The sequence below is a fragment of the Schistocerca piceifrons genome, chromosome 4, assembly GCF_021461385.2.
Source record: "Schistocerca piceifrons isolate TAMUIC-IGC-003096 chromosome 4, iqSchPice1.1, whole genome shotgun sequence".
Taxonomy (NCBI): Eukaryota; Metazoa; Arthropoda; class Insecta; order Orthoptera; family Acrididae; genus Schistocerca; species Schistocerca piceifrons.
Genome location: NC_060141.1, coordinates 612,489,880 through 612,503,516, shown reverse-complemented (window position 1 = coordinate 612,503,516; position 13,637 = coordinate 612,489,880). Strand labels below are relative to the sequence as shown.

Sequence of the window (13,637 nt, the reverse complement as noted above, 5' to 3'; positions counted from 1 at the left end):
ATTTTTAGCTTCTTTCCAGCCATTTTGAAACCGTGTGATTCATTCATAACATAAAGTAAGGCTCAAGCACGTTACCGTAGGCTTTCCGTGTCATTTGGTGTGTCTTTGTAAAGGTTTCCTTAAGTTTCATGCAAAATTTAATGCAGACGCATTGCTCCTGTAGCTCTGCCATCTCGAAATTCCCAAACTGTAAGACACAATGTTCTACTCAATGCAGCACTGCGCAGTGACAGAGATACAACAATGAAACTTCTCGCAGTCATAGATTAAACACAGGCGTGTGCAGGGATGCCAACAGCGTTTCGCTCCAACACCCCTGGCGCGAAATTACGAGTGTTCTGGAATTTTTTGAACAACCCTCGTATTTCTTCTGTTACCCAACGTTTCCTAGTAGTTAACTTCCTCGTATCTATGTTCGTCTCTCAAGTATCGTTTATTGCCATATTTAGAGTTGCACTCCTCTTCAACTGAACTGCCTACTCTGGCATTCCTTTTCGCAATATCCACGCCAGTTCGGCGACTTGCGAGTCAGTCAGTAACTACTGACAACATGACTCGTTTATATGATGTTATTTATATATATTTGACGATGCTGGTGCTGATTCTGCAGTTAACATTTGACGATGCCACTATGGCTGCAGTACATTAGGACTTTGTTTTTATAAAACAGAGCTGATGATGGCCATTATAGACCGAAACCGGTAATCTGTTAACATAAAGTTTGTGACCATAGACGTAAATTAAAGAACACTTATTGTATACATGGGTCACTGTTTTATTCGCGACAATGTCGGAGCTTGTGCGAGTCTTTATCGTTACTGAAATGTTATCTGTCCTTGATTTTTGTTCCTGGGTACAACTTAACAATCCAAAATCTGATTACTGGTTCGCTATCGACTATAATGAGAACAAAACTGCTCACAGTAGCACATTTTCAGCCCTACTTTCATAACAAATCCTGCTCCAGTTATACCATTTTCTGTTGCTGTTGATAAGTCCCTATATTCGTTCCCTATATTCGTCTGACTAGAAATCCTTATCTTCTTTCCATTTCAATTCAGTGACTTCCACTATGTCTAGATTGAGCATCTGCATTTCCCTTTTCAAATTTTCTAGCTTTCCGGCAGTGTTCAAACTTCAGATATTCCATGATACGACTGGTAGAATGAACTCTTCGTTCGTCATGAAACCATTTTCTCATGGGTGCTTCCGCCCTGGTTGTCCCCTCTCAGAGATTCGAATGGGTTACGAATCCGGAATCGTTTGCTAGTGAGGAGACCATTATGGCACGTTTTCGGTTACAGGAAACACATTATGTGTCTTTAATGGACTGGTTTCGATTGCCTTCTGCATCCTCATGCAGATTGCCGTTGATCATTGCTGGTTCTTCCGTCTTTAGGGGCGGATTCACACCACAGGATCGAGAGAGTGCAATGAAAATATGAAATCATCGTGTGGCATTATTGGCCGGGAGGTCCCATTCGGGGGAGTTCGGCCGCCGTATTGCAAGTCCTTTTTAGTTGGCGCCACTTCGGCGACTTGCGAGTCAATGATAAATAAAATGATGATGTATGACACAGAACCTTCAGTCTCTTGCAGGGAATTGAACCCGGGTCCCCTGCATGAAAAGCTGAAACGCTACCGCTACGCTACGGAGGCGGAGTAACGGTTTGTAATTAAAATCTGTCTACTCATTTGCCCTCTCAAAAAGACCGTTGACAGAACGTCGTTACTGATGCATCGTTATTCGTAGATACGAGGGCTACCCACAAAGTACATTACGTTTTGGAATTAAAAATAAATAAAGTATTGGAATTTTTTTTATTATATACGGATGAAAGCCACACTTAAATACTACTTTTCTATATAGTTGCCATTTAAATTAAGGCACTTATCGTAGCGATGGACGAGCTTGGAAACTGATTCGTCGTAAAATTCGGCCGCCTGCGCCTTCAACCACGTGATTACCTCTTCTTGAAGCTGTGCGTCGTCATCAAAACGCTGCATAGCCAACCACTTCTTCATCGCTGGGGATAAGTGTAAGTCGCTCGGTGCCAGGTCGGGACTGTACGGCGGATGAGGAAACAACTCCCACTTAAAAGATTCGAGAACTTCACGAGTGGCATTTGCAGTGTGGGCCCGGGCGTTGTCGTGAATCAGCAAGATCTTTGAGCCCAACTTTCCCCTGCGCTTGTTTTGTATTGGTCTTCTGAGGTTGTGCAGAGTTTGGCAATACCTTTGAGAGTTTATTGTAGTGCCTCTTTCCAGGAGATCCACAAAAATCACACCTTTTCTGTCCCAAAAGACAGTCGCCATCACCTTCCTTGCCGACATTGTCTACATGCATTTCTTCGGTTTTTGGGGGTAATTTGTGTGCCCCCACTGCATTGACTGCAATTTTGTCTCGCAGTTCACGTGCTTAACCCATGTTTCGTGACCAGTAACGATGCGATCGAGTAATGAGTCGCCATCTTTCTCGTAAGCGTCCAAAAACGTTAACGCTACAGCCATTCGCTGATTTTTGTGAATCTCTGTCAAGATTTTTGGTATCCATCTTGCACAAAACTTGTGGTAACCAAGCTTTTCGGTAATGATTTCGTGCAACAAACTTCGTGAAATTTGTGGAAAACTCATAGAGAGTTCCTTTATTGTGAAATAACGGTTTTCACGGACCGCGGCATCGACTTTTTCGACAAGTTCGGCAGTCACTATGCTGGGTCTTCCACTTCGCTCTTCGTCGTGAACGTTAGTTCGGCCATTTTTAAATTTTATGACCCATTGACGCACTCCACCTTCAGTGATTATGTTGTCCCCATACACTTCACAAAGCTGCCGATAGATTTCTATCGGTGTACAGTGTTTTTGCAGTCAGAAACCTTATTACAGCGCGCACTTCACACTTCGCGGCATTTTCAATTAACGCTGACATTTCAAACTGTCACAGTAACTCAACGGAGTGCGGCACGAACCTCTCACTAGCATGGCAGGATGCCGACTGAGCGGCGGAATGCCATGACACCAAGATGGCCGCGCTAGCCCCGCCCCTAACGGACACAAACGAAAACGTAATGTACTTTGTGGATAGCCCTCGTATTTAATCGACCTGACTGTCACGCAGCACACCACAAATACTGTATTCGCAAATTACAGGGGTATTCTCCCTACTCATTCGCATGAACTTACTTTTACTTCATTTAGAGCAAGCTGTCATTCGTCGCACCAAATAGATATTCTGTCTAAGCAATCTTGTATCCTTCCACAGTCGCTCAACGACGACATTTTCGCGTACACTACAGCACCCTCAGCAGACAGTCGCAGAGTGCTCCTCACCCTATCTTTTATCATCCTTCTCTTTCCTTCGCCATCCTTACTATTTGGTTCTAGTGGCTGCAGTTCTTTCCAATAATAACCGTTATGCTTCTTCTGGGCCTGCCTTTTGAGTTCCTTCTTCAGAGATGTTTCCTGCGTAGCCGTTACGTCGAATTACATGTCCAATTAATTTTCTTCTCTGTATCACGCTAATCAATGACCTTTTTTGTTAAATTCAGCCTAGTGGTCAAATATGGGGTGTCTAGGAAACCTACTTTCTCGGATAGCTAGACAACATTCAAACAAATCGTATTAATGAGTTTTATTACAAAATGAAAAGATTACAATGCTTATCTTTGCGATTACACAGATGTGTCGCAAGCAAAGGGCGACAAACAAAATAAGCAACGTTCTTCAGTATAAACAATCCTAAGTCCGTGTTACATAGACAGTATAAGCAAGTGATTAGAGTTGATACTTCTATCCAAGTTGCTAGTCTTGAAGCTGCTGTAGTACTGGCCGTGACCAATCGGGCGTGTCGCTTATGTCCTCTCCGCATAGGGGCCGATGCTGTCACATTTTCGCCCTGGAGAGGTTTCGGTCAGCGGGCAATTGTCTGACGTCTTGTCTCTTCTCTGTCGTTCCTGACTGGCGTGCCGGCCTTTGTCTGTTAGTATTGACTTAGAATTCAAGATCTCTTTCCATGATTAAATGACCGTAACAATATTAAATTATTGTATATTAAAAGTGGCGAACGAGTATTACGGGGCAATCAATTTTTATGGCACAAAGACTCCTTACGACTGCGAGAGACAGATTATCTCTGACTCGTGATATAGAAACACTGTTGACATAATATGGAACATTACATGTACGATGGAAGTACGCTGTTTATCAAGCGTCTGCAGAAGAATTAAATGATTTCTTCTCAACAGCTGTGAACTGCCACGCAGCCCCAAGATATCAATCTCTCGAGAGACAAGTTTTTTCTAAAACATGTCACTACCGGCACAGTACACAAGGCAATTATGAGAATCTCTTCCGAGGCATTAGGAAATGATGGAGTGAGCATTGGCATGATTAAGAAAATCGTAGACACTATTACTCCAGTTATCACAGACATCTTCAACCTGTCTCTTGTCAGTAGTACATATCCTACTGAGTGGAAGTAAAGTTTAATTCAACCTATACCCAAAACTGACAACCCTAAGTCGCCAAGTGACTACAGGCCGATCAGCATACCCTAGAATACATCGTCCATGAACAGCTGACGGATTACCTCAAAACTAATAACATCCACGACAAATATCAGTTAGGCTTTCGAAAGCACCATAGTACAGCAACTGCATTAATCAAAGTAACTGATGACATTAAACATGCTATGGACAGACGTGAAGCTACCATCCTAACACTGCTTGACTTTAGCAAGGCTTTTGATACAGTTGACTTTGTGATATTACTAATTAAAATGAAGGAGCTGAATTTCTCAAACAGCGCAATACACTGGTTCGACAGCTACCTCAAAAACAGAAGTCAACAAGTCATTTGTGGGTCGGAAAAGTCATCATGGAAAAACGTGCGCTCTGGAGTTCCCCAAGGCTCCGTCCTTGGTCCATTACTCTTCTCACTGTACATTAATGATATTTCTTCAGTGATTCACGCCTGCAACTACCATCTATATGCCGACGACATCCAACTGTACATAAGTGCAAGCCCCAAGAACATTGCTGACGCAGTAGCGAGTATGACCGCAGATCTTTGCTCTGTTTCTCGATGGGCACAGAACCTAGGTCTGAAACTAAACCACAAGAAATCCCAGGTCATACTTATATCTCATCCAAAGTTAATCAGTCGGTACTTTCGCGAAACAGTCCCTCAAATACTCCTCAATGGTACCCAACTACCATACCAAAAATCAGTAAAAGACCTTGGAATAATCTTGGATGAACACCTAAACTGGGAAGAACAAACAGTCACAGCTTGCCGGAAATCGCTCTCCTCCCTACATGCAATTCAAAAACTTAGAAAAATATTTCCAACCCATGTTAAACAAAAATTAGTCCAAACACTAGTCTTGCCTAATCTTTACTACTGTGATGTACTTCAACACGGCACAAATAGTGAAAATTCGAGACACCTCGAGCTAGTGATGAATGCTTGCGTTAGATACGTGTGCAATATACGGTTGTATGATCATATCAGTCCTTCATACTCCCAGCTAGGTTGGATACGCCCACATAAGGCACGCGATCTCCACACGATGTGCTTACTTCATCGATTTCTTAGCCACTGGTGCCCCCAATACTTATCTTCTCATATTAAACACCTATCATCATTCCACAACCGCAATACAAGATCGGATACGTCTAGCATCTTGGCTGTACCTTTACATAACACAAAATCTTTCTCCATGTCATTCTCCATCTCAGCCATACGACTATGGAACGCACTCCCCTGTGATCTGCGTCTTATCCAGAACCACTCAACATTCAAGAGGGAACTCAAGACTTACATATTAGGGACGGTATAGCCACCATTGTTGTGCCCCTCTCATCTCTTTCTTTCTCCTCTCCATCATAGTTTCGAATTTTACCATTCTATTTCTCTTCCTCTAACCTACCTACCTCTTCTATATCTCTTTCACCCCATTCTATCGTCTTATGTCTCTGCTTGATGAGAATAACTCACAAGCCACAAGAATATATAACGAGAAAATTCCCAACTAGCAATAGGACTGACATTCATAAAAGAAAAATGTTTACTTTCATATACATAGTCATTACTATTATTATTATTATTATTATTCTTGATTGTTATAATTATTTTTTGATTCTTATAATTATCATTGTACTACTTTTATAATCTCTATTTTTTTTCTTTAACATTGATACTGTATAACATGTTATATCTCCTTAATGTCCTGTAGAAACTGAAATTTGTTGAATCTGAGTATACCTGGTTAGGTGTAAGAGAGGGCCTGAAGGCCCTAATCTTGCCAGGTAAAATAAATGCAAATAATAATAATATTTCTGACTGAGAATTGCGGAGATTAGGTTCGCAGAGGAATTGTAATTAGCAACATTATTGCAAGCTGTCATCTTGAATATGGAATACAATTCCATTAATTGTAATAACATTTCATCTCATACAAGAGGATGATGTATACTGTAATGTAACTAGGAAAATAGTTTATGGAAAAATATAATTTCATGAATGGGAATGGTATGTTCAATTCTTTGTTTACTTTAACTTCCCCCTTGTCGTGTCTCGAAAAATTATTTGGTGTGTCCTAACTCGTAGGGAACTTTGTGTCCTGGGAAATTAGTAGAGCCTGCATGACGATCTCTCATGCTCTATTTTAAGAGATTAAATTCTGGACGTTATCGAAATTGATACACGATTTGGACGCTGATTGTCATGCTGCAGAATGAGCACGTCATACCACCCAAGATGGCATCCCCTGGGCGTACAATTGTGCCTCTGATTATTTTAAGAATTTTCAGAGTCGACGATTGCCGGAATTCTGCAGGTCCACAGAGATTTTATTCCAGGTACTAACTTCGACAACAAGCGTCAAGCAGAGTATGATTATGAACCATAACTTCTATTCATTTTGTTTTATGCGTTTAAGAATTCAACGAATAATTAATTTTGTACCTGGAAGTGTGTAAAAATATTGAGGAAGCGACTTCTCCCACCCAAAAGCTTCCATTCAAGTAACTACATCTTATTCAGTCATAACTATTTAACTTCAATTTCAGAGGGGGAGGGAAGTTAAGTTGGCGTTTGCTTAGGCCAGGACTCTGTGTATAATATTTGTGTGTATCTGTTTCATGCCACAACGGAACGAGTACTGCTGCTACGACATTTGGTGCAGACTACGATGGTCCGTCACATGCGAATTTCAGACCAGAAACTCGAAGGAAGACCATATACAGGGTGTTACAAAAAGGTACGGCCAAATTTTCAGGAAACATTCCTCACACACATAGAAAGAAAATATGTTATGTGGACATGTGTCCGGAAACGCTTACGTTCCATGTTAGAGTTCATTTTATTACTTCTCTTCAAATCACATTAATCATGGAATGGAAACACACAGCAACAGAACGTACCAGCGTGACTTCAAACACTTTGTTACAGGAAATGTTCAAAATGTCCTCCGTTAGCGAGGATACATGCATCCACCCTCCGTCGCATGGAATCCCTGATGCGCTGATGCAGCCCTGGAGACTGGCGTATTATATCACAGCCGTCCACAATACGAGTACGAAGAGTCTCTACATTTAGTACCGGGGTTGCGTTGACAAGAGCTTTCAAATGCCCCCATAAATGAAAGTCAGGAGGGTTGAGGTCTGGAGAGCGTGGAGGCCATGGAATTGGTCCGCCTCTACCAATCCATCGGTCACCGAATCTGTTGTTGAGAAGCGTACGAACAATTCGACTGAAATGTGCAGGAGCTCCATCGTGCATGAACCACATGTTGTTTCGTACTTGTAAAGGCACATGTTCTAGCAGCACAGGTAGAGTATCCCGTATGAAATCATGATAACGTGCTCCATTGAGCGTAGGTGGACGAAACTAAAATGAGCTCTAACATGGAAATTAAGCGATTCCGGACATATTTCCACATAACATCTTTTTTTTATTTGTGTGTGAGGAATGTTTCCTGAAAGTTTGGCCGTACCTTTTTGTAACACCCTGTATAAAGGCAGAACCTCTAATCAATTATCTTTCATGCCACTTCTTCTAGAAGTGGCAAGGACTCTGTTGCTGTTCTCTGTAAAGGGTAGTTTTCCATTTTCGCTGTCATTCTGCAGACAAACTTCTGTAGCGGTAGTTTCTGAAGTGCTACGAGATTTTAATTGCATGTGGAATAGTGACTAAATTTATTGTGTGTATTAATCGAAAAAGTAGAATTTACGAAATTGTTGGCAGTATTTCATGGTTTTAACTCGCGCGGAATAAAAAAGCGAAATGCAGTCAACTGAAACGAGCGCAATAGACGATCTCACAGCTGTGGCACAGGATCTAGCTAGATCCTCAGCATCCGCGATTGATCCCCTCACCTTAATTATGCAGAAGTCTAGTTTGCTATCTGATAACAAGTCTCTTATGTTGCGAGCGCCGTCAACCATGACACAAGAGCAGTCAACCATGGCTCAAGAGCAAAAAGATATGAACATTCAAGTCGATCAGACAGCACAAGCGCAGTCTGAAACGCAAACACAGGTCGACGTAATTCTGCTGAACGTTCAAAATCAAAACGAAATGCAGCAGACAGTAATTGATCTTATCAGAAAGCAAGAGGCCTTGTTGAATGACTTACAAGAGTTGCGACAGGCACAAGACAAATTTCCGATAGAGATCTAAAAGAGAGGTGATACTGTCAATGAAATTATGAATCGACAGAATCAGGTAGAAGAAACGGTTGCTAGCATCAGCAAAATACTGCAAAATATTTCCTCAGGACAGGAAGATTAAATCAATGAAAATTTTGTGTGAGGTAAATAAGAGTTACTTTTCGGAGGAGACCGACAACTGGGCAACGGCGAAGGAACAGCAGCTGAATCAGGCGATAACAGATTGTGTAAAATATGCTATCTCATCCTTATCCATGGATGAATTGCCAGAAGGAAATTTCATTAAGAAATGATTAGAAGAGGTTAAGACGCCCCTAGGTTCTGACTTTGTGAAATGGAAGTAACAAGTCGGGGAATCTATCAACATAACCAAAGGAAAGCTAGAAGAGTTTCGAGTGGTAGCGAGGTATATCAAGCTCCACGACCGCAAACTTTGGGCCACGCAACTAGTTACAGAAATCCAAACGTATGTTCGCCATTTTGTAATCCCCTATATATGACACAAGAAGCCGCTACGGGTCAGTACACGTGAAGGGCTTATTTCAATAGTGGTACAAGTCTATTACCTCCACTTTTCTGCCTATAATGCTCCTGAAATTAATGATCCAAACAGAAAGAATGGTTCATCTCTAGCAAGAAGCCATATGCTTGAATATTTCTGGTATCTCAACTGCAGATTTTTCAGCCCTCATTTAACTTAGGACTCTGTATCTCAAAATGAACAAAAATGGACTTGTACCACTATTGAAATAAGCCCTTCATGTATTCTACACCTAATATCGAAGAGAAAATGCTAAAGTATCGCCAATTTCAGTCATATAATCCTGGTAAGAGGACGGTAAATACCGTAGTGTTCGTGCGAAGCTTCAGGGGAACTTTGCCATGGAACTGGACTGATGCATAGAAGATAAGCTTTGTATCAGGTTATATTCAAGGAGAAGGTGCACTATGGGCAACCGACGCATGCGAATCTTGTTGGGCTGACGATGAATTTGAACAGGCGTTCTTAGCAAAGTACTGGTCGCATGGAATTCAACAATGGTTGCGGCAAGAACTATTTTACCCTGAGCTGTTCTCATTCAAGCAAGGGACGTTAAGAAAGTACTTCGAAAAATATCTTAATAAATATCGTTACTGGGACGATCCTTTACCACCACAGGACATATTGAGAATATTAAAAGCTAGATTATCGGCCAGTGTGAGGAATCAGCTAGTTAATGTGTCAGACGAAAATTTGGAGGATTTTTTGTCTGTGTGTTACATTCGACCGACCTAATCTAAGAAGACCTCAAGTCCACGTCAGGATCAAGTAACGGGTATAATAATGGAAACACTGGTGCCTACCACACACCAAATGGCCTTGTAAACGGTAGTAATGCACAAAAAACCAACCGAATGGGTAAAGCAAATATAAGCATTGTACCAAATGGTAATTCAAACAATATCCTGGAGAACAACCGTGGAAATGAAAGTGGTAGCAGCTTCCGACCGGCCAGAAACAAATTCATTAGAGGTGATCGGAGGTAAAATCCACCCCAATCTAATATACAGCAACCGTTAACTATCCAGTTTTGAGACAATAACTTTCCACAACAGCAACAACAGAATCAACTGCAGTCTATGCCAGGAAATTGACTCATGCAGACACCAATAATTAAGAGTTAATAAACGAAGCAAATAGTGGCAATGACGCTCGTCCAGCAAATTAATCGTCACCCACTCTTGCCGCAGAGACGCGGTTAGGGATTCGAATAGGTGCTGTGACCAGCAGTTCAGATCCTACGGTATAATGACGGAAAGGAATTATCGGAGGAATTGTATGAGGATATTTATCGATGTGACAAGGTTTATTCTTTCGTGCCAGTGTCGGAAATCCTTGCTACAATCAAAGAAATTCCAGTCACTGTAACATTATACTCGGGAGCTTCGGCTAATGTGATTTTAAGTGCTTTGTTCCAGAAGCTATCGCGAAAAGCAAAACTAATAATTTTGCCAGTGGAGAACTGGAGAATTAAAAAACTAAACTCCTCCCGAACAGGCCTTGAAGGCCCAACGAACCGACCGGCCGCCGTGTCATCCTCATGCCATTGGCGTCACCGGATGCGGTTATGGAGTGGCATGTGGTCAGCACGCCGCTCTCTCGGCCGTATGTCAGTTTCCGAAACCGGAGCCGCTACTTGTCAACCCAGTAGCTCCTCACAAGGGCTGAGTACACTCCGCTTGCCAACAGCGCTCGGCAGACCGGATGGTCACCCATCCAAGTGCTAGCCCAGCCCACAGCGCTTAACTTCGGTGATCTGACGGGAACCGGTGTTACCACTGCGGCACGACCGTTGGCACTGTAGAATTATAGGAGTCTTAAGAACAATATCCACAAGTGTCAGGATGCAGACACAATTGAAGTAGAAATTGGGAAATACAGCAATTACATGTGCGTTCCTGGTTGTTGAAAAGTTGATCGTGGATTGTATTCTGGCCATTAGTAGCATAAGAGAGAGGAACGGAAGCATAGATTTCTCATCAGGGAAAGCTAAATTTTGAATCGACAGTTCTTTAGTGGGGCTTGACTTAATACTGAAAGAAGGAGTACGAGAGGTACTGCCGTGTGGCCCGCATAAGCTTGATCATCACAAATAATTAACGCCGAAATTTGTTTACCATGAACACAGTGAACATTTCCAGATCAAGTAATCGAGAAATTGAAGGAACCCTTGAACCTCACTGATGAACAGAAGCATCAATTATCAAGTCTCTTATTATCTCATTCAGTTGTTATTGAAGAAAAACTTGAAATTATCAAAGGATATTAGTGTCATCCCGATTTTATGCCACATAGGACATTGTATTGTATTGAACTGGGGACCTAGAAACGACGGAGAGGCTTCGTCCCCGCCGTAGTCCTCAGCGGTTCACAACCCCACAACAGGCTACAGCAGTCAATTCATCCCAGCACCGCCCCAAACCAAACCCAGGGTTATTGTGCGGTTCGGTCCCCAGTGGACCCCCTCGGGAACGTCTCACACCAGACGACTGTAATCCCAATGTTTGCGTGGTAGAATAACGATGGTGTACGCGTATGCGGAGAAAGGATTTGCGCAGCAATCGCCGACATAGTGTAACTGAGGCGGAATAAGGGGAACCAACCCATATTCGCCGAGGCAGATGAAAAACCGCCTTAAAAACCATCCACAGGCTGCCCGGCACACCGGACCTCGACACTAATCCGCCGGGCGAATTCGTTCCGGGGACCGGCACGCCTTCCCGCCCGGAAAGCCGTGCATTAGACGGCACGGCTAACTGGGCGGGCCACATAGGACATACTGTCATACCTTCTGTCCGGTTCACAAGCGTCTTAATAAACCTGTATAAGAGGAAATTATGATCAACGAGCTTCACGCTTCAACCATATTCACGCCTCAACCATATTCACGCCTGCTGAATTGATGTTTAGAAGAAAGAAAAGAAAAGAATGGGAAGATAAAATTTCGAAGACATACCTTGGGAGGAGAAAATTAGACAAGGTCTGGTTAATCTCACCGAGAAGGTCAGAATCAGAAAAAAGTATTATGACAGGAAACTCAAATGGATGCAGACATTCAAGAACGGCGAGAAGGTATTGCTGCGAGTGCATCAGCGATCCTCATTACTTTTCAAAAAGAATAGGAAGTGGCAACTACTATACATTGGACCATTCATAATTGTGAAGATTCCTAACCCTGGCGCGTATTTATTGGCATATCCAGAAAGTTTACGAATCACAGGACTGTACCCCCACCACGATATTACGGAACATCATGTGAAATGATTAACCGTGTGAATAGGATTATGATGATTAAATTAATAGTGATTAGCAATTGAACAGTAAGGAGTGAAGGACTATGATTAAATTTATAGTAATTGTGTTTAGTGTTGGACTATGACACACCCGTAGTGGGATCAGTGTTACTAATTAGAGACTACACACCGCATAGTGAGTACTTTAGAGAGTGTTTATCTAGTAAGTAACTTATTAATTCTTTTTATTGATGACGAACTTAATTCTTTATTTTTCGGAGGAGTGTATATATATTTGTGTGGTTATGTGATCTCTAATTTTAATTACTTAAGTTTTGATGTAGGATGTGTCCTTGTGTTTTATTCACTCAATTTCATGCACCATAAGTTACTCTTTCGTGTGAGAGGAAGTTTACTTAAACTGACCTTACTTACCCGAACGAGGTGTTCTGATTTATAATGATAGTGACATTTTAGGGACTTGCAGAATCAGCGATAGTGAAAAGTTAAATTTTGCTACATTCTTACCACTTATTGTAGTTGCAAGTTGGTTCGCAGATAGGTGTAGCTTGGGATTGGTTTGATGGTTCCTGACCCTAACGAATTTTACTTTCAAGAATGTAAAATACTTTATATACGTTGGTGTGATTTATTTGATTTCAAATGATCATGATTGTAAGAGGTATTAATTTATCTATCTGCTCTAAAGTGAATTCAGATTCGGACGTGGTCTGAAAAGAATCTGAGAAGCAATAGGTGATTAATAATGTATGATGAAAGCATAGAAGTGGTGCGAAGGCTAGGATATTTATAGTCTTCGTCTGGAGCATTTTCCTCGTGGAATATTCATTTTCGATATACAAAAAAACTGTCTTGTCTTACGACGAGTGCGGCTGGTCCTGGCGAAGGTTCGAGTCCTCCCTCGGGAATGAGTGTATGCGTTTGTCCTTAGGATCATTTAGGTTAAGTAGTGTCTAAGCGTAGGGACTGATGACCTTAGCACTTATCTCCCATAAGATTTCACACACATTTGAACATTCTTACTGTAAGTAGGCTGTTTAGGTGTAAGTAGGCTGTTTAGGTTTTTTATGTTGGTAACGCCACGTAGCGCTCTGTATGAAAATCAGTGACTGTGCTGTGTGCAGTCTATGGCTGGTTAGCATTGTTAGAATATTCGCTATTGTAGTGTGT

At 41.8% G+C, this 13,637-nt stretch overlaps 1 pseudogene; it reads right to left on the bottom strand.

Moving 5' to 3' along the window:
- Nucleotides 1-10,893: 10,893 nt before the first annotated feature.
- On the bottom strand, nucleotides 10,894-11,010 carry LOC124796789 (annotated as a pseudogene).
- Between the last annotated feature and the right edge of the window lie 2,627 nt (nucleotides 11,011-13,637).